Source organism: Miniopterus schreibersii (genome assembly GCF_964146895.1).
Source record: "Miniopterus schreibersii genome assembly, chromosome: 1".
In the NCBI taxonomy this organism is placed as follows: domain Eukaryota; kingdom Metazoa; phylum Chordata; class Mammalia; order Chiroptera; family Miniopteridae; genus Miniopterus; species Miniopterus schreibersii.
The window spans coordinates 139,573,449-139,595,488 of record NC_138101.1 but is presented as its reverse complement, the minus strand read 5'-3'; positions in this window follow the sequence as shown (position 1 = coordinate 139,595,488).

Below are 22,040 nucleotides of genomic sequence, written 5' to 3'. Positions count from 1 at the left end.
TGGAAGAAGTTTTGGAGACCTTTTTTAGCTTTGGGAGTAATCAAAATGTTTGACTCTGAACCTCCACCAAGCCAGGAATGCTCTTTTGTTCTTTGGTTTGTTTAACAAAAGACTTTTGTTCTGTTTTCCTTTCCTATTTGCATTATTTTTGGTTTGCCTGATTAAGAGCTTAAAAATACTGGATGTCCATTTACATTTGAATTTCAGATAAACTATGAATAATATTTTAGTATAATGCTTCCCTGAAATATTTGAGACCTACTTATGCTAATAAATTATTTGTTTTTACCTGAAATTCAAGTTTATCGGGGACTCCTGTGTATTATCTGGCAACCCTATGTATTTTAAGGGTTCTGAATTTTATTGCATAGCACTGGCTAATAAACTCAGACATTAGATTTGAAATAGAATAGCCTCAAAGGCATAAAAATACAGGTATTCCTGCCTTACAATTAAATTCAAATGTAATTTTTCCCCAAACTATACCATCACTTGTTTATACAGAATTCACAAGAACATTCACTTGTATTTATAGAGTGTGTCTCTATACTGTTGGCCTACATACATTTCTAAATAAGGGTGCCTTTTCCTGAGTTCTTCATGTCCCTGGTATCGTAGCTAGAAACTGCATGCTAGAAGGGTATGGCAGATTGAGTGGAGTAAAGAAGGGTAGAAACTGTGTGACAGTGTTACAGCCTGTCTGTTGCTGACTTTGCTCATCCTTCAACATTCCCTCTGCCCTGCGCTCCTATTCCGGGTCATAGTATGGCAAGTAGTGTTTGAAGAGTGAGTTATAGATTCCCAAGGAGATTATAATACATAGTCTTTCTATTCTTTTTACAAGGAACTAATAAGATTTCTAAGGAAGGTTGGGATAATTGGGTTCTGATAAAGTTTACAAAGCTATTTTTTTAAAAGTTAGTTTATTAAAATAAATTTTTTACATCATTACATTATTTTGTGTCTGAAGTGAGGGGAAAAATTTGAGGAGGGAAATATTTTTGATTTAGTCTTCTTAAGTTTGTTGGATTTTGATTGTTTGCTTCTAATTATAGGTTGTTTTAGACTCAAGGACATATAGGCTTTCTGAGTGTTTTTCTTAATTAGTTAGATTCCATATCTTTGGAGGAAAATAAATACATTTATTCTTGGTCTCGATCCAATCTGGATGTAGATCAACAAAGGTGTGAGTTGGTAGGAGGGATAATCATTTATTTTTGTGTTGCTACCAGGGAAGAGTGTTGTGTAAAAAGAATTCCTGTATCTCTAATATTTACACACGAGTTAAACATGCTGACTCCTATCCTTATGTTTCAGTTGGCATTTGTTTATAGGCGCATTTTCTTAACTTACTGATGTATTTTGTATTCATACAGAGATTTATGCAAAACTCAAATCTTTGTGATAAATCCATTCATTCAATTAAAAGTTAATTTTTCACTCAATACCTTTTAGACATTGAATGTTGCGTGGTCACAGAGATACATCTAGGTTGAACCATATGAAATTGCCAGTGTTTGTCTGTTTTTCATGGGCAAAAATGACAATTTCAAATGGTACAATCAAATATAAGCTCTTTGATCTTCCCTGGAAAAACCTGGAAAAATGGAATGTTCAAAAAAAAATGTATACACACACTTTGGATAATTATAAAGGCAGTGTTTATTAAAATACACTTGATTTTCAAGATAGAGCTATGAGCTGTTGAAATGTGTGTACATTTTTGGGGACACTCTGTACAAGCAATATAGTACATGGTAATACACGAAAAGTTGTCATGTGGTCCAGTGCTTTTCACAGTTTTCACAATCCACATGACTACTACTTGTATTTTTATCTACTTAACATTTTTTCCAATGATCCACTTTTTAAAACTTCAGTAAAATTAACTGTTTTAAGTGATATTATGCATTAAAGCAGTGATTTTCAACTGGTGTGCCACAAGACTTTGAGTAATTAGTTTATGTGTGCCATGAGATGAAAAGGTTGAAAATCGCTGTCTTAAAGCATACTAGTTTGAAATGCTAGCTGCATATTTTCTAATAGCTCTCAGATTCATCAGTGTACCACGAAATTCACCTTACCTACCCAGTGGGACTCGCATCACTCCTTAGAAAACCGCTGGTATTGATAGAAAATGCTATAGGAGTACTGCTACAGTGATTATTTTTCAGATGTTTCTGAAAATTCAGGTAGAGATGTAGGTCACCAGACAGAAATTTCTGTTTTCAATAGCATAGAAATCTGAAAGAAAAAAAGGAAATGCCAATTTTTTCTAAATTTCATATTAGATTATTGTACATACTAAGCCAAACCATAAGACGTTAGCATTCTTATGGATCAAAAATGTTTGCATATTGGCAATTTCATACAGCTTAACCTAGTATGTAGTGGAAAACATTCCTTTTCTTGAGGGAATTAAACCAACAGTATAGCTGGGCTATCTAGGAAGACGTGCGATGCACTTGATTTCCTATATGGCCCGTTGCCGCAGGGCCCTTGCTGAAGGGGCTCGTTCCCTGAGCCCTGTCACAGCAGTCTTTGCAGTGGCCTTTTCTATAAGGCAAGTGAAAGCGGTGCAGGTGGCAGTGGGACTAGATAAAGTAGCACACCTGCTTATGTTTACCGGTATCCTGCTCTGATTAAGTGAGACATCTACAAAGAAGATCACCTTTTAACAGATCACTTGCCTCCTATCCACAGCCAGTGAAGTGGATAGAAGAATATCAACATAGCTGGGAGCAATCATCAGCCTGCTAAGTATGTGGAAGGCAGACAGGCATGAGATGTGCTCGCGTGAACTGTCCTCCTTAAAGGTCAGGTTGCTCCGTTGCTAGTGTATGCTTGGATGCAGTATGCCCGAATGTTCTGAGTTTAATTTTTCTGATGTCACCACTTGGGTCTCGTAATATGTGGTGACACTGGAAAGACAGCAAGAAAATAACAAGAGATTTCAGTAGCATGGAAGAGATTTTTCTACCTATTGTAAAGCCAAAATATTGGTGAAGGCATGCCTAATTCTTTTTATACATTTTTTTTCTCTTCAACAGGTGTTTATCATTATTTCCCTTTTTTAAGAAAAAAATTTTGGGGGGGAAATTGAGCTGCAATTATGAATGCATGAAGTAAATGCAGTGCATTATACAGAGAGAACTTCATGCAGTGTTAGCTATATAAAGTGCTTAATTCATATTTGGAAAATATACTGTTTCAACATATTCTATAATTCTCTTTTGGGGGACAGTACTCAGGATATTTTTCCAGTGAGAAGACATAATTGTGGTTGCAGGGGTAGAAGCAGGGACATAAGATACCTTAAAACAAGTATAGAATTTAAATTGCTAAACACATAAAAATGTGTCCAATAAATAATATCTTCATTTAAATAGACATTCCAAATTTTTTTAAAATGATCAAACCAACTTTAATAATTTCTCTATTTTTATTCAATGCCTCCTGCAACTTTTCTAAAATTTTTCTTTGAAGTTTAGGTACATCTCAGTCTCAGAGATAATGTTTTGAACAATTTTAAAGCATTTGTATATAATGATTACGAATGACTTGATTAATATTAAATCTTTTTATAGAGATTTTACACTGAATTAAAATACACAAAAAATTTTAGTATAAAATAATATTTATCTAATAATTTTTAACATAACATTTTCAGTTATTACTTTTACATATTCTCTTTGACATATTATCAAATTTTAGACAGTATAGTTCTCATATCGTTTATAGCATAATGTATCACTGAAGAATGCTTCCTTGATAAATATACCCAGAAAGAAAACATGGAAGTTGTATATTTAATGTTAAATAAAATTTTATGAGACAGTTTTCATATCCATACCAAACTTACTTTACTGAATATACTTTGTTAGAAGTTCATGTGAATGACTAGATGAACATCTTTCTTTGAATGGAACATCTTACAGTTGACAAAATGTTTGGTTAAAAACAGCTGAGGCATCTTCATGAATTATTCCAAGATTTCTACAGAGTATCAGTAGTTTTGGAAATGTTATAATGCTGTTTTTCATCTCCTGTTGGACAAAAGTACAGGTGCTTTATGCCATGACCACCTGTCCATCTTAATAGATATTAACAATGTAGAATTGTTTAGTTAAAATATCACGTTCATTTAGTAATGAAATAAAATCTGAGCCTTTAGGCTGTAATGAATTTTCATTCTGCTTTATTTATTAAAATGCACTAAAATTAGATTATAATGGTCTTGGGAATAACAAAAATAAACACAATTAGTGTTTTGGTAGAAATGTACTTATTCTAGTCTAATGAAAGATTTGTAATTGATAACATTTAGGAAGGAGTGGTGGCGGAGATACAACATTAGCAGGTAAAATTTTCAGTAATTCTTACAAATGATTTCTAAAACAGTAGGTTAAATATAAAATTTGGCAGGAAAAATTTGTACTAGCTCCATCCACATTAGCCACAGTGAATTCCTTCGGATAAGGTCTTAGCCCATTTTTTTCACTGCTATGTTAGATGATTGTTGCATCATTTCAAAATAGCCAGAACATAAAAGATAACAATAAAGCAAATATGCTGGTAAATTTTGAGAGGGTTGCACATTCCTCCAAGGATGGAAATGGGTTAGCAAGTCATTCTTTCAAATCCGAGATTTATTTTCACATCATATATTTAAAAGCTATACATCAGGGCCTCTGCTTGTTTCGTTTTCTTCCATTATCAGCAATAACCTTAAAAATCTTTAACCTTTCATAGTACAGGTTCAGTATTAGCTGTCAGATAACATGTTTCGCAGGTTAATTTTTCTATTGGATGTTTGCACTTTTGTCAGCAGTCATGACATTGTAACTCTTTAATTTCTTCAATGAAGCACAATATCAGAAAGAAGTTATTTCTTGTCTGGATTTGTGTTTTGTAACAACATGACAAATAGAGTAAAATTTTATAAATTATACTAGGATCATGCTTTCATTTTATAACAGTTATTGACTGTATATAATTTAGAATGCAGGGTTCATTCTGCCCAGTTTTCTTTTATCACAAATTTTGCATGTCTGTGTCATCATATTTCCCCCCTTCCATTTAATTATTACATTGAAAACGATCTTGATATGTAGAATACATAAGAAAATATTATCTTAAATGTAAGATAATTTGGGGACAATTTACTTAAGTAAAAATATTTTTTCAAAACAATTAAATTTATAAACCTGTTTCTATGTGTAGTGTAAACATAAAGTACTTTGACCCTGTTATAACATCAAAAAGTACTCCCTGAAGGAAAAGGCTTCACCTCTATCATGTGCATTGACAAAAAATATTAACCATTATAAAGAGTGCAGTTTAAAGTCACCAGTTACTTCATCATGAAACTGACATAAAACTGAGTTTAATTAAATTCAGAGTCAGTAGTACAATATTTTCAGGAAAGAATTTCTGACATTAACTTCAGCATGTAGCATAGTTATATAAAATAATTTTTCTTTTCAAGAATAGAGAAATAAATATGGAACTTCCATTTTTGGCAATATAGAGCATAAGGAACTTAAAGATTTTATTTGTATAGCATACCTTGTGGCTTTCCCCACCTGCTGCTAAACAACCCATCTATGTTTCTCTCTCACATCAATGTTTCTCTCCCTCTCCCTCTCCCTTGCTCTCTCTCTAAAATAAAAAGGTAAAAAAAACCTTTTGACATTGCTTTGACAAAATAATTTGACATCGCTTCAATATTTTGAATGCTTCTTACTAAATTATTGGTCTGCAAAGGATTGGAAATTTAAAACAAAAACCAACAACAAAAAACATGGTCCTGTATCTCAGGTAATTTGAGAAGCAGTGACCAAGATTACGTTCAACAAGCTGAGGCATTGCTCAGAGACTGAAAAAAATGCTGGGTTTAAAAATATTGGAAGATCATATCTGATATTCTTGCAAAGGTGACATGTGCAGATAAACAACACTGTAACAACAAAAAGCAAAAAATGAAAAATAAACAATGTTAACAAGAAACCTGCCCTGCAGAGGGGAATTGTGGGGACACTTCAGCTCTGGGCAAATGAAAAAAGCCTCCCATGAGAATCTCTAACAATTCTTTTCTACTGCCAGTTGGAGGCCCCAAGTCATATTACCTATGTGGTCTCACACAAAAAGTAAAAACGTAAGTATAAAGTATATCTGATGTGAACTTGCCCAGACATGACCTTCTCTTCAAATAATGCAAGGACCTAAGCTTGCTTTCTTCTAATTAGCTCCCTTCCAGCTTACATGCTATTATTAAGGTAATGAAACTCTCAACCTTGGAACCTTTTCAGTGACATAAATTAAATATCGAGGTAATTACTAAAAAACCCAGAAATTTAAAACTGAGGTGTGAAATAAATAAAAGGAAATGTGATATGAAACATAGTCAAAAAAGTTGATACAAATAATTCCAAATATTTGATATGGATATTACAATGATACTTAAATAAACTAAATTCCTCAATAAAGTACATGATCGTCAAAATGGAACTAAAAAGAAAATCTGGTTATATGTTCTTTGTAGGAGACACAACTGAAAACAAACCAAAGTGTGTACAGCTGTACTGAAAGAGATTAAATAGATTGTAAGGTAGAAACATCCCTAGAAATAAAGATGACAACATTTTGACTTCTGTCTCTGAGCAATGTATCTGGCTTGTTAAATCTAAGCTCTAGGACATATTAAGACTTAAAATAAACCTATGGTACAATAGTTTGGTATTTTTGCAGAGATGAACAACTAAATTAATGAACTGCATTAGAGAGCCCCGAAGTGAACCTGTGTAGATATTATGATTTGATACAGAACAGAGGTGGCACTGGAAAATGAATGGCTTATTAAATAATAGGACATTAGATCTGTAGCTCACAGAATGCACAAATATCAATTCTAGATGGATAAAAACTTAACTTTGAAAAGCAGCACTTTCTGAAAACCACAGAACTTGTATGCATAACCCATGGACACAGACAATAGTGTGGTGAAGGCCTGGAGGGGGGGAGTGAGGAGGAGGGGTTAGTGTGGGGGGGAAGGGGATACCTGTAATACTTTCAATAATAAAGATAAATTAAAAAAAAACAACTTCAAATTTTGGCATCAATCATAGAGACTATTTTTATGCACTTGAAGTAGAAGACTATTTCTTAATATTAAAAAAAGGCCAAAACATAAACTAAAAATGTTTTGTCTACATTAAAATTAAAAACCCCTGTTCATTAAAAAAGGTGGAAGACAAGTAAAATGAGATTAGTATCATGTATATATATCTATGTGTATATGGTGTTATACATATTAGTGTCATACATATTCCTATGAATCAAAAAGAAATAGATAACCCAGCAATCCAGTGGAAAGGTATAAAAAAGTTACGAACAGTTATTTCTTAGAAGGGAAACTCAAATTTTAATAAACATATGAAAGATGTGTAAGCTTATTAGTTATCAAGATAATATCAGTAAAAGCCTCAATGATATAAATATAAAGAAATGTAAATGCCTGATAAGACCATATATTCTCAGACTTGGGGAACAGTGGGAACTCTAATTGCTTCGGGAATTATAATTTGGTGTATTTTAGAAAACAATTTGCCTTTTCCAAGTAAAGTTCAAAATGTACGTAAATTTTAACACGTGACCCAGCAATAGATCTCCTGGAATCACTCTCATGCTCACAGAGGAGATTCGGACAAGAGCATAACCCCCATGTCCATCAGCAGTGCATAAATAAATTTTGATATATAAAGACAATAGAATCATATTAAGTTTGAATGATACACAACTATAAACATGAGCATATCTCACAATTTAATATCATGTCAAATACCAGAAAAGTTTCTTCAGTATGATTTCATTTATGTTAAGTTCAAATTTAGCCACCCCCCCAGGTTGTATGAATATATAAAGATACGTGGCAAAACCAATAAAGAAAAGAGAGAATAAATAATAAAAAAATTTATTGGTCATTGCTGAAAAGAGAGTAGGAATTGCCAGCAAGGATGACACAGGAAGCTTTAGAGATATCTGTAAGGTCCCAACTACATAAATTGTTCAGTGGGAACACTGGTATTCATTTTATTACTACTGTTTAAACTAGCTTCTTGTATGTTACATGCATTCTTCTTTAAGACTATTTAATGATAAAGTTTGGTTAAAATAAATGTATACATCATGATCTATTTGATATTTTGAGATCGATATACAATGTCTTTTCCAAACACTGGGTACATAAAATGAACTAATCAATCAAATGAAAAGTGAAATGGAGAAATAAAGATACTGGGCTTAGTTGAGTCCTAGTTGTTATAGAAAATATGCCTTAATTAAATGAAAATCAGGATTCCATTTTCTCTTGATAGGGCAATATGCCGAATTATCAGTGGTACACAATAATCAGAATCAGAGATCTCAAAAAAATGTTGACAACCTATTATTTTGTCTGGTAAATATATAGATAATGAGGTTACTTCATTAAGATACCTACAAAAGATTTGGCTATAAATATTTGAAACATGAAATAAACATATACAATTATAATGTTTAGTTAATTGTTTAGAACAATAACATAAGAGAGAACACAAAAGTAGGTAAAAAATATTTCATTTCAGACGGGGCCAGACCAGCCAAGTGACAAGCTCACCGTGTGTAGTGCACATGGCCGTGAGCTCTCCATTATTATTGCTAATTGCATATCTAGTTTGACTATGCTGACTACCCTTTTTAAGACTACTGAGCCATTAACAGTCATTTGAACCAAAATGACTGAAAAGGCATGTGTGGAAGAAGAATTAGAATCAGGATGGTATATTTAGATGTAGCTTGACAAAATTTGCCATCAAAACTTGATGAAAAGGAAAGCTCTCGCATTTTTTGTGTGATCGTAAGTGGAGATGGTTTCATAGATTTTCCACATCTCAGTCTTATGGAAGGGATTCTATTGGTTTGAAAAATATGTTTAACACTATAAATTTTTCTCAAATGAAAAGAAACTAAAAAATCGCTGGTAAAAATAAAAAGTGTTAGATCCCTTCATCTCACATAATTATTATTCTTGGCATTTCTTGTGCTTTTAATTTTCAAATGTTCTCAACTTTTGGTTTGTCATAAGTCTTTGACAACGTCAAAGGAATAAAAAAAAGTGTGACACAAAGGACGGTTGCACCCATAGCTCATGATTTCCATGTATTATTCTGCTTCAGACAATAAACCAAATTCATAGCTTGCTCTTTATAGAAATTATTTTCCTTTTCTAATAATAAGAATTTAATTTTATCCCACAACTGCATTTGAGATTAATTGGGACCTTATATCTAAACTATAGTAACACTTGGGTTTATCCATAATATTTGGAAGGTTTGTTTGTCATCCAATTATTTTATTTGTTAAATTTACAACGGGCATTTTCACGAAACAAAAGTTCATATGCCAGAAACTGTGCCAAATGTGTAACCTTTTATTCTCATGTGAGACCTGTAAGATAGACACAATTTTATATTCTTTTCACTGATGGAAAAATGGGTTTAGAGAAGTTAAATGACCTGCCTAAGATCACACATCTAGCAAATGATCTGGACCCTACTTCACAGCACAAAAACCATACACTTTAAGCATTGCACTGAAATCCTTCCTTCCTAGGAAGTTTTCTAAATATTCATCTTTAATTTTCTTTCTTCTTATTCATCTGTTTCCACCATTTGTTACCGATTTTACAAGAGTTCCTGTTAGCAAACCCATCTCCATCACCCTGTAACAGTACTTGCCGTTCTCAACTGGTGCTGAAGGTCAATGGAGCAATGATGGGAAGCTTGGGACCACTGCACTTCAGTTTATACTTGAAATTTATTGGAAATTGCTCATTTCAGTTTTCTAATATATAGAGATAGTTTCATTGTTAAAATGTGTTGCTTTATCTGCATTTCTCTATTTTAAAAAAACTTTAATATGGATCTTCACCATGGTTTTATCTATCAAGATGTATTTATGTAAGTACATCTACATCTATCTATCCATATCGGAAGGCGCTTAATTATAGCAATACCATAAGAAAATTTTATTCCAAAAGAAATAGTGCAATGGAACATTTGGCTCTAAAAAATTATTGAAGTAAAAAAGTTACTAGATTTTTTCCCCTTAAACTCTGCAATTAAAGATAAACAAAAGTGGGCAAGCATAAATATATCAAAAACTTACACACTTTTTGTTGCTTGAGCTAATTACATATTTTCAGGTGCATCCCATTCCAGTTTGCTGAAATGCAGCACTGCCATGTACTTTCTGAATCCTATAAAGTGTAGTTTTAAAATTAGGGTCACAAGAAGGTGAAGACAGGCAGTAATACACTTGTTGACCCTTCACAGGAATTCCAGATAAAACCCCAGAAGGTGAGTCAGAGATAATCACAAGATCTGGAATTTACAATAACAAACTCTCCATATATCTACCTGTCAGACCTCTTCCTCTTAGGGAGGGACAAAAGGTCACGAAAAATAGCTTTTTTTCCTTGAAAATGTTTTTTGCCATTCTTCAGGGGGCACGGAGAAATTATAGTTTAAATTAAATAGGGCCATTAAGATTCCTTTTTCATTGAAACTGTTTATTCTTAAAAGCCCAAATATTAAGAAACATTATTTTTTTTCTTTCAGGAAGATGGTAGCAAAATTTGATAAAGAGTCATAACAAGAACACCAAAAAGGAAAACAAAAGACCGATCATTCACACAAAGATCAAATGTTAGCAGTCCACAAGGTCGAACACATGAGAAAATTCTAATTTAAATGAAATTTACAACAAAACCCACACAGTTTTATCAGTCCTAAGGTAGCCATATGCTAAAGTGAAGTAGTGTGGTATTAAAATAAAAGCATCACACTCTCATCCTCTTTTTCTACTTTTCCTCCTAGTAAGTAGAAGAAATCTTGAAATACTGTCAGTTATTATTATAATTTCCTAGAAATAATTTTGTTGGTCTGTTTTCTTAGGATGTCATAGGCAATAGGAAACAATGCAGAGTTATATTCTTTTAAATTTGTTCAATTCTACAATATTAACATCACCTTTCACTTGCTTTTACAAATAAGAGAGCAACTGCAACTAAGTATCCAAGAAGGAAAGCCATGCTTTTATTTCCCATCTCAAATGTTACAGAACATTCCATTTATTTTCATGAACTACAGCATACATATGTCTTAAAATGAATATACACAGTATGTTGGAACTTAATAAGATACCATAGTGATGTTCAGTGTTTCTATAGCATTCCTAAAACATCATAGGTTCTCTTTAGCTTCCGATTTACTGCAAGTCTCAACATTTTTAACCAACAGTTGAATTGTTTAGTAGGGAAAGATTCTGACTATTTTCATATGAGTATGAGTTGAAATAATGTGACAGTGTTTTTAATTAAAAATTTTATATCTCCTTTTGGGGTTAAAGCAATGGTTAAAATCATCGCAATAAATTAACTGTTATCTAAGAATATGATACATCTACCTTAAAAAGTCAATGACATTTTTAAAAGAGAAAAATACAATAATATCTTATTTTCATACCTTATATGACTAGGACTATAACCAATATTGTTAGAGGCAATAAACATTTTCAAAAGCCAGCAGTAGGCACATGTTGTCACTTACCTAAAGGATCTTCTCTATCCTGTCTTCATTCTGCATGGCCTTGTGACTTGGGAATGAGGAAGGAACTGACATTCTTTTTTTTTTTTTTAATGTTTTTATTGATTCCAGAGAGAGGAAGGGAGAGGGAGAGAGAGAGAGAGAAACATCAGTGGTGAGAGTCATTGATCGGCTGCCTCCTGCCCGCCCCCCAGCAAGGATCGAGCCCGCGGCCCTGGCACGTGCCCTGATCAGGAACCGAACCACGACCTCCTGGTTCATAGGTCGATGCTCAACCACTGAGCCACGCCATCTGGGCAAGAAACTAACATTTAATTGAGATGCTATCTTAATACTATTTCTCATTTTTACAGATGAAGCTGAGGGTGTGGGCCATGTTTGTTTTGCTTACTGTGTGTACTCATCAGCTATGTGCTCAGTACATATTTGGTGAATGAATGAATTTTCTGAGGCATGGTTGGTAAAGGTGAATTTAAATTGAAGTATTTGATTCCAAGCTAGGGAATTTCCCCTTTATTTTTAAATAAAAAGAAGTCATCAGCCCTAGCCAGTCTGGCTTAGTGGTTAGAGTGTCTGCCCACAGCCTGAAGGGTCCTGGGTTCGATTCCAGCCAAGGGTACCTACCTCTATTGCAGGGTCCATCCCTGGCCCCAGTCAGCATGCAAGTGGGAGGCAACCAACTGATGCGTCTCTCTCACATCAATGTTTCTTTCTCTCTCTCTCTCTTCCCCTTCCACTCTCTCTGAAAAACAATGGAAAAAATATCCTCGAGTGAGGATAATAAAAATTTTTTTTAAAAAAGAAGTCATCAAAAACAGTAATATAGAAGAGACTGATGTTCATAACTCGTGACTGTAGATACAGAAAATCTGATAAAATTAAACTTTTTAAAAATAAAACACAATTAAGTTGTTTCTGCATTGTTTACAATGTATTTTATCAGTATTAATATTTAAAAATTTCAGAGTGAATATTTTTAAATTCAAGAGGGAAACTTTTCAAATCCTCTGATTAATCAATTTCATGAAAAAATTAGAAATGCCAATTGTTACTTAAGCTTATATGCCTATTTGAGACTTAATGATTCTTGTTTATCTTAGGACCATTTCCCCCAATTGTGTCTTGTTTCTCTCAAAAACAAGAAACTTGATTGGTACTGACACTATAGTATGTGCCAACCAACTATCAAGTTTAGAGAGTGTTGCTTTCTGGCATATAACATGTATATTCTTTTTGGTTGCTTTAGGAATCATCAGGTTATATTACAAAAAATAAACAGTAAGATGACTTCATCTATTTCCTTAGTTTTTACTTATAAAGCACATACTGTCTCCAAAGATAAATGAAATTTCTTATCCAGATTCCTATGTTTCTTTTAGGAAGTCTGCATTAACAAAAATCAAACAATATCACTTTTGCTCTACCTCAAACTTTTATTTGGAATCAAGTTTGTTTTGGGATCATTTTTATGGCCTGTTATTGGTTTGTGTAGCATCCTTAATTCTTCAGTGCATCTGATAAAAGGCATGCTCTGCTTTTTACCTTTTCTTTTTATTAATTTTTATGTGGAATTCAGATGAGAAAGGATGCAGTATTGCTTTGACTGTCTGCCATAATATAAAATGCAGTAAAATGTACAGCTGGTGATAGTCTATTTAGAATTTTTTAATGAAATATAAAGGAAAAGACCAGGTGCTTAATTTTTACATGCTGCATTTCATTTAAAAAATTCATGGTATCTTTTTGAATAATTTTTACTCATGCAGATGTTCTGAATATTGGAGACAGACGTTTATTTTATTTCTTTGGTTCCCATTTCGAACTAAGCTTTTGCACAAAGAAGGTGGGTGGAACAGCTAAATTATTTGTGACTCAGAGTTCCAAGGATAATGATTCTCAGGTAATTGCCAAATGACTCATGGCAAGACTTTCAATGATGTGTACTTCAGTTTTTCTAGTTCAGATCTGGAGAATAATCATTGTTTAACATAATGGAAAAGAACTTGAGGCTGTTTAAGAAGGAATACGTGTCAGTAGGAATGTGTTGACTCTTAAAAGAATAGAGAACTTCGCTTATACTATTTTTAGAAGATGACTCATTGCTGTAAGAACTGTATTTGACGAATTTCAGAATTTTTAGATTCTCAAATAGCAAAAGTACCTTTTCTTTTTAGTCTAATACACATCATGAAAAATTCAGTCTGAGTCATTTAGAATTAGGTGACTAGAAGTTATAATGACGATTTAAGCTTTGCCCCCCAAATTGCCAGTATATAAAAATCTCACGCTCTACACTTTATATAAAATATGGGTCCGTAGCTGGGATAACTTAAGAGTCATATGCCTGATATTCATGGATAACCCATGTGCTTAAGTAATAATGTGCCAGCTTAGTTACTGAATGACTAAGTAAAGGAAATCAGGATATGTTTTGTGAGTGACTATCATTATCAGCGGTGATGAAGATGAATTCATGGTGAGTTAGATTACTTACTGTATTTAATCATCTTCATTTTTCAACATTTTATTCTGAAAAGAAAAGTTACTAATGGGTCTCTATTTGACAAATCATCGTTTAATATTAAAATATATGTATATGATCCTTTTAAAAGAATTATTTCTCACAGCTATTTATTCTCCCCACTTTGGCCCCACTAACAGCAAGAATATATCTGCCTGCAAGAAAGGAATCCCCAAATTTAGGCTTTGTTCTACCTCTGTTTCCCATTAATCGATTCAAGCAGATGGGAAAAAAAATCTCCTCAGAAAAGAAAGTCCATTGTCTAGAATGACTATGTATTCTTGCTATTCATAAATTTCATTCTGTTTTCCTGATTTACCCAAAATAAGGCAGTTTTCCTGTTGAGGTTAATTTGGGATATTTAAAATAATCCCATCCTCTAAAAAACAAGGTTGAAATATTTTATCCTGGATATCAGTGACAGTCATTTGTTTTTTACTATATTTAGATTATCGCCATATTCTACTTAAGACACAAGTTGATCAAGATTGTGATCTCATTTTGGTGTAGTGTAAGGTTTCTGGGAGCAAAGAGATTGAAAACCAAAACCAAAACCAAACGACAAAAAACACACAAAAAATCCGCTGTTTCTGGTCCTAGCTCCCATGTTGCGGCTAAGAGCAACTCCATGTGATCTACCACTCTGATTATTTTTCCCCTTGATTGTAAATTGTATCCCAAACATTTTGGGCATATAACAAAACAGTGCATGCTAATAAAAACCGATTGTGTAAGTGTGTGGGAAATACATAACTGAATTAAATGTGTACCTTTGGAAAAATTTGACATCTGCACCAAACACGGCATGTTTTTATCATTTTCAATATGGTCCCAGGAAGGATAATAGTCCTGCAGTTTTCTCAGTCTTGTGCTGAGAAAAATCGTTTTCCATCATTAATTGCTCTTTCCATCTCCCAGGGGTAGTGCTGTCTTGCAGGGTGGAAAAGGTAGTGATCACAGTTGAACAGTAGAGCAGAACATCATGGGGTCTTGATGTCCAAGGTAGGTACTAGATCACTCACTGCAGAACCAGCTGAGAAAGGCGGGAGGGAAGAGGAGTGGTGCTGGCTGTGTAACCACCCACACTCGCAGACATGCGGGACCCAAAGGAAGGACCCAAAGCACCGAAAGGTAAAACCAACAAATTCTGCCCTTGGAATTCACAAATTTCACATTTTTTCTTGCTAAAGAATGGGCATATGAGACAGCATGTTAAAAATGGTAAGTGCTCAAAATTTTAATTATGGAAAATCAATTATAAAGATATAATTACCAAAATTGTGAAATATTTGACTTATTACATCAGTACTTAAGCAGGAAATCAATATTGCTAATGTTTGTGTATTGGGGGAGCAAGAGTGGAACAGAAAGTGATGTGGAATGGAAAGCCTGTAAGAAGTATAGGTATTTGTCTTCTTGCCATATTTCTCTCTGGAAATAAACAAAATAACAAAATATGTTTTTGCCCCTACTTAATGTGACCAAATGGCTTTTGCTTTTAACACAAAAATTGAGGGCAGAATTTCATCTTAATCGAATTAAGCAACAAGTGTGTGTATGTGTATGCTTAGCTGAATATAACAATGATCGGGTTTGAGTTTCATGGGCTTCCAAACTTAATAATGGAGCACTATAATTTTAAAGATAGGAAGCTGAGATCCAGTGAAGCTAGCTTAGCCGATGCGTTGACTCTATATGTTCTTGTACTGTGCCTCTCTTTGGTGAGCAGAGGAGGTAAAATTGCGATTCAATTGGCAGATTTTTATTTCTCACTTTTCTGACTTCATACAAGTGATGATCTCTCTGCTCCTTCATTTCTAACATTGGGACTAAACTATTGCGTCTTCCAACAACTCCTTTCTAAGCAGGAATCAGTTATCACCTGTAAATCACTTTGTGTTCTTCAGGGAAATGTGCGATGTAACTACAAGGTCTTTGTGGAAAGAAAAAAAACAGCAACCCACAAAACCAGAAGTTAATTCCCTTCAAAAAGCATTGATATTTAAGGAACATAATGCCAGCTTTGTCAAGCCGAGTTGCCAATATTTTGGAAACAAAGTTTTATTGTGCCAGACACAGCAAGAGCAGGTGAGCTCTTGACTAATGAAGAAGAGTGAAAGGAGACCTTGAAACCTTTACAGTCCTGAAGGTCAGGGAGCAATCACGGAGAGGGAGCGGGCCAAGACAGCCAGGACTGCGCCGATGATACTGAAGTGCAATGTTCCTATTGTGATATATTAAAATTGCAGATATAAGAAAATCAGTTTGTGGGTTTCAGACTTTCCCATTGGCTCTCAAAAATCAGAGAGTTTGGAGTAGAGAAATCTTAGCGATTAGCTTTAAGAAAACAAACAGAAGTCTGGGGTCTCCCTAGTCACTCATTTGCTTTCTGTCTTTGAAATGCCTATTAGCTGTTAAGAATAACAACACATGGAACCCACCTCCCAAAAAGAAACTGGTTTTGCCCACCAGATAACGAGTAGGGAAGCATGCTTCATGGTCAGCGAGGAAATTCAAGATATTTGCTAGCTTTGCCCCAGATCCTTTTTGTGAGAGGGATCCACACGGAAAAGGACTGAAATGCTGCCCCCATGGTAAGACTATCTTGTATAAAAAAAAAAACAACAAAAATAGCTTAAGAGAACAAAAGGAGAGAGAAAGAAAAGAAAGAAGGAAAGAAGGAGGGAGGAAGGAAGGAAGAAAGGACAGGGCAGGGAGGGCGGGCAGGGGAGAGAAAAATGAAGCCTGCCTCGTCTCAGGAGCAGAAGGGGCAGCATTTACCTCAAAGGTTTTTTAATCGTTTCGTTTATGAAAATTTTTAAGTGGAAATTGTTAATAAAAGGAAGTAGGGAGGGGAAAACTCTATAAAAAAAAAAGAAAAACTGTGAAAAATGTATTTATACTACAACTGCGCTTTCAGCGCAGCTGCTTTGCTGAGCTCCCCATACTCCAGAGACTGCTAGGTGCCATCCACGGTATAGAGGAGACAAATAGCCCAGGAAAGCTAACGTAGCAACTCTTATGTCCAATTACCAGTCAATCACTATGACATTGACATTTCTATGGCCACTCCATTGGTCTGTGTGAGCCAATTTCCTCCCAGAGCCCCTCAGGCTGGATATTCTCCTCCGTTTATCTAGTATCCCATGCTCTCCCCAGGTTGAATTCAGAGAAGGAAATCCACGTTTCTTATCCCCACCTTCCATGCCTCCTCTGCTTTTTCTTCTCACAACCCTCTAGGGCTGAAGGAGGTAAGATATAAAATTTTTTTTTTTCTCTCTTACTTTGTAGCTGAGACTTCTCTTCCTACTCTCCTGTGTCCAAACTTCAGCCTTGCTGCTTAAGTATTATTCATGAATGGAGATAAAAAACAAACAAAAGGAAAGATGGCCTAAGTGTAGGGGAAACTAAGTTTGGGAGGTATTTCCAAAATACCTGGCCCAGTGAAGAAGAGCAGAACCGCCAAGAAACCAGAGGCTGTGGATCCTGGAAGGGGGAGATAGGAGAGGGCTTCAGAGTCACAGTGAGCAGTGGGCTTAAGGAGGAAGCTGGCTGGTAAGAAATTCCACTGAGAGGATTGGCAGAAAAACACCTGAACTGCTTTTGTGGTGTTCTCTATTCTGTGCAAATTTGTAACACAATTTTATCATATGCAATCACTGCGATGAGGCACAACTCCAGGCATTGCAGAGGTAGACTCGGGTGAGAAAGGAGAGCTACTCCAGGAATCAAATGACAAGCAACGTTTTAGAGAGTAATACTAAGGATGAATTCAGAGGAGTGATCACTCAGCAGAATAAAAGCTATTTGGCTTTCTCCTCCCACTACCATCTCATATGAAATTCCCAGAAATAAAAAAGTGAACAAGAAATCCCTTTGTTGTAAAATTAGGGTTTTTTGTGTGTGCTCCCCCCCCCCCCCCGTTACCTCTATAATCAACACACGCACAATATGGTAAGAAACAATTAAAGCACATTTAATGACAGGCATACCTCAGAGACATTGCAGGTCGGGTTCCAGACCACCACAATAAAGAGAGTATCGCAATAAAGTGAGGTGTGAACTTTTTTCTGGTGGAGGGTCTTGCCTTCAATTTGCAAAAGAAAACACAAGATCTTTGAAGCCCAGTAAAGCATAGTGCAATGAAACAAGGTAGGTCCATGCAAGGAGTTTTCTTAAGAGCAGGATTCGGATTAGGATATGCACATCTTTACTTTACCTTAAAAGGGTCTATTTGCTTTATCTCAGTGTATTCCTGAATCGAGTGCCATAAAGGGGTATGGTAACAGTACTTTAAAGGTCAACATTAACCATAAATAATCCTAGAAAAACATGGTACTTGCAGGTCATCTGATATAAATTACTTCTAGGTCTCCTGATATTCCACCTGTATCTTAAAATAAGATTTTTAAGAGCCTACGCATTTTGCCAAATGTGTTTTAGTATCATTGGAAAGACACTTGGCTGGTGTTTGTCTGCATCATTTATTATCCCATTTATTTTTCTTTCTCTGCCTCCACTCTGGGCTCTGTAGGAGGAACTTCTGCTATAAAGTCATTTCCAACTTGTGTTTTCCTTACTGTATTATTTTTGGAGATAATTAATTCCAGAATTTTCATCTATTCTTTTATAGAAACCTAGCACCATTTTCATTAATCATTTTTGTTCTTGCCCTTCTATGGACGTTCTCTATGGCTTCTGAAACCTGTGTAGTCAAGAAAAACAGCAAGTTACTAATTTATAATTTTTTGCAATCTATTAAAAAGATCATAATTTTTTGTTTTTTTTATTCAATATAATAACTTATTTGCTTGCTTGACCACTGCATTTTATGCAATAAACTAGTCATGTGCAAAATGACATTTCAGAAGTGAGTTTGAAGGATCTGTATTTCATTAGGACCCCATAATGTGAGTGACTCTTTGGATACTATAGCATGGCAGGGAGCCTGTTTTATAATGGTATATTTGAAAGATATATTTATTGTCCCCCCGCAAGAAAAAGCAAGAAGAGAAGGAAAAATAAGTTAAACTTTAGTCTTAGGGCAGAATCCCTGGGGTACATTTGGGGCCATCAAAAATCTGACCCCTCTTCCCAAACGAAAGCAAAACTTCCAGGAGTTCTTGGTCAGCTTATAAACAAAGAGGAGAACATACAGAAGTAATGAAATTTCCAACTGTGGAGAAAAGCACTCATTTATTTTTTTTAAACCAGGGAATGATTGATGTGGTTGCAATTTGATGTCTGCTTTTAAAGAAATTCTTTATTTCACGGTTCCCCTCCCCCTGCCTCCAGCTATTTCATAGCAAAGCAACTCTCGTCCTGTTCAGGTTTCCAGGGCTGGACGAAAACAATGTTGTTTATGTTTTCTACTCTTTCTATTCTTCACTCCCTAGTAATCCCCCGTTTGTTGCCGTAATGCCAATGGTGTGAAAATTGTGTTTGTTTTTTACCTCTGAGCCCCCCCCCCCCGTTGCCTCGGAGTGCCTGGTTGTTGCTTTGGGCCTGCTTTCTGTTTGGGGCAAACACCTGCAACACGTCGGGCCGCTGGCCACCGGACTCTGACAATGTCTGAAATGTAATGAAAACGTGAATTCAGAAGAGAGTTATACTTTGTGTGTGACGGGACTGAGTTTATAAAAAGCACGACTAAAGAATTCCTGTGCTGGAGGCAACGCTGGTGTTGAACTCACACTGCCTTTTCTTTAATTGAAAAAAAGTTCTGATCTGGTTTCTCAAGGCAAGCCTGGGAGCTGACAGCTTCCTTCTAGACTGTCCACCTGAAGGCCTGTCTGAACTGCACCTTGACACAGAGACGCCAGAGAGGCAGAGGCCCACCCCCTGCCCTGCACCCCATGTGTGAGGCATTTTATGCTCTCTGCGGCCCACAGATCTGAGTGCGATTTTATCAGGGCTGAGGGAGAGGAGCCTTCCTCTCATCCCGCGTTGCTTCTCGATAAAGTCCCTGCGGAATTATAACAAGAAGGGTCTTCCATGAGATTAATGGGTGACCACAAATACATGTAAGGTAGCCAAGTCGGCCCGGCATTTCAGGCATTCAGAGCTGCACGCAGAGGTCCTTCGCATTACATGGCTCTTTGTAATAGGAGCCAAACCCCAAATGCCAAAGTGTCAGCCACCAAGCAGGTTCAAAAGTTTGCTCTAATATATGATGGTATCATTTGTCTCCGTTACCTGGGAACTTTCAGGGAGGGGTGGCTTCATTCCTTTCTGCGTCTCCTACGTGGATGCCCTTGTCACTGGTTTCTACTTAAAACCATTTATGACTCCAGCAGATGTTTCTGATTTAGAAAGAGTACTTTTTGAACCATTTCTTTCTAACTTCCTTCCCCCTACACTCCCCCTCCCTGTTCCTCTCAGGAGCTAATTCCAGTCAGGTTGGAAATTACAAGCATGTTGTTTAGTGCCGGGAATGATGTGCTGACTGATGAGCAGAGGTAGGGCTTGAACCGGGGTCCTGAGGAACAGACTTCAATAGATTAGAGCATCAGTCTACTGAGAAATGTGCCATGCAGAAGCTTGATTTCCCTTCAGTCCGACTTAATTTTTCAGAGTCTGTAACTGAGACTGGCAGTTCTGAGCCCCTTGTTCCTTCAGCACAATTTATCAGCACAAGGTCAGAGAATTCTTTTGGGCCTGTTTCTCATGAGCGGTGATAATTATGCATATAGACAGCCCCACTCATATTATGTAATGCACTGAATGAAGCGGGGAGAATGGTTTTGATTTAGAATCAGAAGCACCGTCACCAGACCCAAATATGTCCAACATCCAACTAACCTAGGAATCACCTCTTATGTTCTGGATCAGATCCATCAACACACCCCCAATGAGGACACATCCTTCTCTTTATGACTATTGATGGGCTTTCAGCCTGACAATTCAGAAATGTGCCATTGACGCAGGCCACATTCGGAGGAGAAGGCCTTCTGGGATTTCTCAGTCATCGGCCTAAGTGGGGGTGATTTGGTGGCAGGAAATGTCTCCAGATAATGCATTCTTCTAATTTCTTTTTCAAATACTCTGCATCTTAGCCATTAATCAGGGAAGCTCCCACTTTTCCCTGTCAGAGCCGTTCACCCATTTGGCCCAGGTTTTGGCTGTGGGAATGAATGAGCCATGTTCAGTTCATTGCAAGGCTAAGCAGATCAATGCTCCTGTCACTGTCTGGTTAGATGATATTTAACATCACTCTAAACAAAAGCATTTCCAAGCAAAGAGGAAAAGTGCTAGTAAAAATAGAGCATTTGAATGGATACACTGTATGAGCCTTCCTTACTCAAAAACCCAGAGGGTTGTAACATATAAAGCTCCTTTGGACTCTTAGGGGGTTTTTATATTTCACAAACTGTATGGAACTAACAGTGGGAGCTATTAGATGGGAACTACTGTAGCCCTTATCCTTAGAAAATAATTAAAGAAATCTAGGAAGATGTTAGACTTAACTATGACTCATGAGATAGTTAAATACAGGTAAACCAGATAGTCAAAAGTTCATATCAGAGAGGAAAGGTATTATTAGGACACTTGAATAGGATGTGGCCCAGGTGACACTTCAGGGCCACCCAGAAATATTTCCTACACATTCATCCCACTGGACAAAGCAATTGACACCAGCCTTGGTCACTTTCTCACTTTTTATCCAGGGGCCACTGCTATTGCTTTCTTGTTGGAAATAAAACAAAGAAACTAACCAAACATCTACTGTTTTTTATTGAATGATGTATCATATCATGTGATAGGCAGACATAGGTTCACAAAACATGCCAGCCATGATATTGCACTGTGTTGTGACAGTGATTTGCAAAAACAAGCATCTTAGCCATTTGTTATTTGTACCTTGCTTGCCAGCT